This window comes from Natrix helvetica (assembly GCF_964273705.1).
Source record: "Natrix helvetica genome assembly, chromosome: 1".
NCBI lineage: Eukaryota > Metazoa > Chordata > Lepidosauria > Squamata > Natricidae > Natrix > Natrix helvetica.
In genome coordinates, this window is record NC_138548.1 from 303,552,997 (window position 1) to 303,559,210 (window position 6,214).

Sequence of the window (6,214 nt, forward strand, 5' to 3'; positions counted from 1 at the left end):
TTCCCCCCCCCCCCATAACTTAGCTGTAGCTAAGTTGACATTGTGTTGGAAGAATTGCTAGTGCTCTTTCTGTGTTACCACACAGAAAATGGTTCTGAGTTTGGGAAAGCCATTTCCCCTGAAAATCTTCAAGCAGGATAACTTTTAGCACCTGTGGGATTTATTTTAGATAAGTTTGCTAACAATCCTTCCGGCAACAGATTGAGCCTAAATATTTATTTCTCTCCATCAAATAAGGAAAAGAAAAAGATTCCATCTTTAGTTTAGAAATGTTTTTACAGCTTGTCCTTATTACGAAACAGCATGAAGGCAAATAATGATTTTGACCTCTGGAACAATACACACTTTATACACACACACACACGCGCGCGCACACACACACACACACATGTGGCCATGACTATTGGCCTTCAAAATGGCAGTAAAAACTTGGGGTTTTTCTCATGCTTTATGGCCAAGAATGATTGGAGTTCCCATAGGGATGGTAGTTTAAATGGAGTTCTTTATATTGCTTTTTGTGGGGGAAAAGAGAGAGAGGGAGAAATAAGAATCTCTTCAAGTGGGGGTGGGTGGAAGTCATGTAAAACCACATACAGGAGAAGCTTAGCATAATGTTACATCTGCATTTGTTCTGAAAATTTCAGGGAAAGTATAATGTATATACCAGCAATTTTCAATGAATTCTTTGTGGATCCCTGGAGGTTGCCCAGATCCTTTTATGTTGGTACACAAGGTGAAAACTATTTTTATAATAATTCTAAGGCATTATTTGATCTTTCAAGTGAAAATTATTACTTTGGAACATATGTATCCACTACTCTGAACTTGGCAGCTTCCCAATACTTAGAATTTTCTGGTGCAATTGGTGGCAATATTAACAAGTCATTTTTTTGTAATAAAATAGGTCATCATTTGATAAATCTGCATTAACTCAGTGAACCAATGTTTTCCAAATGATCAATGCACAATGTTACAAAATCATGGGACATTCATTCAGTTTTGAAAGATCAAAACTCCGTTAATATAATATCAGATTCCATATTTAAGAAAATATAATTGATTAAGAAATCAATTATGTTGATATAATTTTTCTTTAAAAATTGCATGATTATCTAAAAAGATTGTTCAAATATTCTTCTCTTTTCCATCTTCATTATCTGTGTGGGCCAGATTTTCTTCATATTCTTCAACCAAAACAATATACAACAGACCAAATGCAAAATTTTTAATTTCTAATAACTACTGATAGATACTGCCTACATTATCTGAATAATTTTTGCTTCTAACAATCATAGTTTTGATCCATTCAAATGCTGTTATGGGTTTTTATTTTCCTTCTTTCCTCCCATTTCTAAAGTTGCTTCAAGGCTTTAGCAATCCTTTTTTATAACTCGATCAGGAAGTTATTATCCAGATCATTATCATGGCTTGTCATTTGTATTTTCACTTTAATTTCTATCTTGTACTCCAAAATCCCTTTATTTTTTCATAAATCTGCATAAGCTTTTACCTCTTCATCTTGTAGCTTTTAAAAGAATTTTCTTTCACAACTTTCTTTTTTTCTTTAGTAAATAATACATACATATAAATAATTTTTTTTGCCATTACATCATTGTAAGTCTCTGTCCTCATTCTTCAAAATGTCTTCCAATTTCATAGCATTTGTCTATCAATTCAAAAGTGAGAGGGAGACTTTTTACTTTTTTGTTTCCTGGTCGGACTCTTTAGTCCCCTCTAGTATCTAATTTCTGAAATCATAAAGTCAAAGTTGATTGAAAGTCAAATTTATACTCAGGATTCACTAGTTCATGCAATTTTCTACAGAAAAGCCAACAATTCATTAAACTCCTTCGTAAACTATCTGATGGGACTGAGATATATATATATTTGTAAATATGTAACACAGCCCAGGGTATGGCTAGCTGATGAGAGCTAAATAGCTTGAAATAGATCTATACTAGTCTCCCTTTATTTATTTATCAGCACAAATACAACACAAATATAAAAAGGCAACATTAAAAATAAAAATATGGTTTTCTGCCTGGATGGTCCTCTGTAATGAGCCGAAGGATAGAAAGGGGGAGTACATATTTGGGCATACCAGGGGTTGTAACACAAATACACACACACACACACACACACACACACGTGTGTATGTGTGTGTGTGTTGTATTTGTGCTGATAAATAAAAAGGGAACATTAAATATAAAAAGGCAACATTAAAAATAATATATATATATATTTGTAGATTTTCACAGGTGAAGGTATGCTGGTCTTGTTGTATTTGGGTCTTTTCCCATGTAAGATTGAGACTGTCTTGTCAACATTTCGGTGAGGTCTCACTAATATAATAAATGCATGCATCGCAGAACACAAGAACACAGTAAGAAAAAAAGAAAAACTTCTTCTCTTTTCCAGCACTTTAAAGCTATAGGACATGAAATTAATTTTGAAGGAACCAGGTTAATCTCCAAAACTGAACACTTCAACAAGAGAATAATTATGGAAACTATTGAAATAGAGAAACACCCCCACAACATGAATAAACGTGATGATACCTCCCGCCTACCAGACATCTGGAAATCAGCCCTAGTCAACAAACAAGCCCCACCCACCACCCAGTCCGTTACAACACAAAACAACAACGGACACACAGCCAGCACCAATCAACACCAATCTACCAATTATGATACTACCACACGACCAATCATTCCACTTACTGAAACAAAGCCAGCATTCCACACACACCCCACCAAGATTTATAGAAAAACAGCAGCTCCGACCACACTTTAAGCCCCAAACCCACCCTAAAGATGGCGAGTGAGACCTCACCAAAACATTTCCAAGACAATCTCAATCTTACATGGGAAAAGACCCAAATACAACAAGACCATACATATACTTTGTGAACCCCAAAAATGTGTATGAATTCAATAGTGCCAGTGGCTTAAAAAGTTAATAAAATATTTAATAACTTATGGTTTGTTCCTGAAGTAGAACAAAGGATGTTCTTATTAGTTAACCCTGGATACAAATAGCAGTAGTTATGCTAAAATGTGTGATCATAATATTGTGATATGGTGATGTCTTTTGTTTTATTTATTTTTTCTTTTGGTAAAAGTTATGCTTTTTCCTCTGTGTTTCTCCTTATAAACTTAGCATCCTAAATATGTTTTTGGACCAAACCTTCTATTATTTTGGAATTATAATTTAAGCACATCTAGAAAACTCTAAATCAGAGAAGCCTGCCTATTTCTTTAGATTAATAATGGCTTGTTTCCTTTTGAAGATTGAAGAAATGCAATGCTAATTCAATTCTTTTATTTCACTTTAGACTTTGAACTTACATAGTTTAATCAATTGGTCAGTCAGGCCAAAATGTTAAATGCTTATCTGACCTGGGTTAGTCATAACACTTTTTCCAACTGAAAAGAAAATTCAGTCAATTTAAATAATGGTTGTCAAATGCCATAATGCAATTGCATTCATGACTTCTTTGCAATCAGCCAAACCATTAATACTGCATAAGTAATTTACCACTCAAATAAACATCCTTGTCCATAGTTGAGTATCTTCAAATACATAGAAAAATCCAGTAACTCCACATAAGCAATAATTCTTTAAATATTCTGATATAAAAGATTAACCAATGTATCTGAAATATACCTAGCCTAATAAAGATTATTTTAAAAAATACAACCAAAAGTTAAAATAATTGCAAAAGAAATCTAGTTTTTAAGAAATCAGATTTTTTTTCATTCTAAATTGTCAGCCTCGTCTTATTATAGGTCAATTTGGGTAAATTGCTCTGGCTATTACAAATCCTTCACCTTTGTGGGGTCTGCAAAATCATTGTAAGATTGCTAAGTCCACAGAGAAACCAAGAGCCATGGTCCCTCCCTGTTCAATTAAGTAGTTGTCAAATATAATTTGTATGCAAGTACATGTTCAGACATAGAAATAACAAACTAAAGTCTGTTCCTCCCCAAATTATACATCCATTCTTCCACGGAGTCTTTCCTCTAACATAGAACTGTATCTGGCTAAATATTTTGCATAAGATGCTTTCAGGCATTCTTTTCCCATACCAATAATAATTGTAGAACTTCCTGCACTGGGACATCTTTGCAATGGTGACTTGTGCAGTCATCACTTTGTATTTAGATTACTGCAATGCATTTTTCAGGGGTTGCCTTTGAAACAGAGGTGGGCTGCACTTACAACCGGTTCGCTGGTTGTGAGCGTGCACTTCTACCTCTTCGGGCTAGAAATGAAGCTTCAAACATGCAGCTAATCAACTTCAGGCAGCTCCGGTGAGTACAGCAGGCGTGGCACAGAACTTAGCTGGGCAGTGGGCAGGGGGAATAAGCCAAAAAATTAGTTATAAATGGATAGGATAGCTCACGGACAGGTGGGCAGGCCCAGCCAGTGATCACAACTACTGATTTGCCTGAACCAGTCCGACAAGGCAGCAGCCCACCACTGTTTTGAGGGCAATTGGGTTGTTGATGGGTTCAAAATGCCTGCCCTAACTGCATATCGTAGGGAGCAGGCTATTTGCTGAAATGATTGCACTGATTATCAATTGACTTCTAAATATAATTCAATGCACCAGAATTCCCATATTTTTCAGAATATAAGATGCACCTTTTTCCCTCAAAAAAGAGGCTGAAAATCTGGGTGCGTCTTATACACGGAATACAGCATTTTTTGCCTCCCAAAACTCCGCCCCTTCACCAAAATGGCTGTGCAGAGCCTGTAGAAGGCTTTTAGAGAGCTCTTGGGCGCTGGGGAGGCAGAAATGAGTGAAAAACGGCCATTTTTTTTGCTCAATTTTGCCCACCCCCCAGCTCCCAGGAGTACTCTATAAGCCTCCTAAAGGCTATCCATACATTTTTTTTGACAAAAATGTATGCATGACGGGCCTGTTTTTTGCTCATTTTTGGGAGCCCCACCCCCTAGAACACTCTGCAAGCCCCCTAAAGGCTATTCATGCCTCTCTTTCTTTTGGAAAAAAATGGGCCCATTTTCATGAAAAACGGGCCGTTTTGGGGAGATTTGCAGAGTTCAAAAACTCTTATGAGAATCCCATAGACATCTGGATCTTCACTGTGAGAAATGACATTATGGACTAAAATTGAACATAACCAAGCCACAGGCTCCCTCATGTCTCTGAGTCCATAAGTCCAGAAACAAGTAGTAACATGAGCGAAGTTAAGCACTATAAATATTTCCCTTAAATTTTCAAAAAATAAAAGTTCAAAACCAAATAAGGTTTTAAATTTGGGGTCAAATTTTCAAATCTGTATGCACAATGCTTTATTATCCTTTACAGATATATTTTCTATTGGAGACACGAACGAATCTGAGTTTTGTACAAGTTTCACTTGAAAAGGCAATTGCAGTACAGATTTTAAATAAAGAGTTTGATCTGCAATTATAAACGGCCCCTTGTATAATTACTCTCCATAAACAACTGCCTCAGAGAGGAGCTATTTAAAGTTGTACATCAACTTCGCATTTTTCTTGACAAGGTTGTATTTTGATTCTGACATGCAGATTGACAATGTTATGGCATTTTGAATGTTCCAGCCACATTAATGATGTGCTCCTATTTACAAATGCTATTTTTTCAGCAACAGACACCGACTCATAACAATGCAAGGAAAAAAATCTGGTAGTTTTCTGTATCCTATAACTCGACTGGCTCATCAGGCTTGCTTTATGTAGACATATATTTTGGATCTAGTGTGTGGCATTTTAGAGAATGCATCAAAATTATTTTGAGAAAGGCTTTCAAGGGGAACACAAAAGGATGTACATTTGAAATAAATAGCATAATTAACCTCTAGTTACAACCTTCACATTTCTGTGAATAGGGGATTGGTTTCTTTTTGGAAATATGTATGTATGTATGTATGTATGTATGTATGTATGTATGTATGTATGTATGTATGTATGTATGTATGCCATGTTAAATTTTATAATGCTTGCTTTATTTTTAAACCCATAGTGAAATTTTTTTTATACATGTAACTCTCTAAACAGATGAATGTACCTGATGCTTTTTTTGCCACAAAATTTTCTTTCTTCTTTTATTATTCTTTTTCTTCCTTCCTTAAACTGTCTTCCTTCCTATGCACACAGACAGGTCCAAAGCAAGAGGATGGGAAACAGTCAAACTTGTTAGCCCTCCTATACAATTCCACCTTCC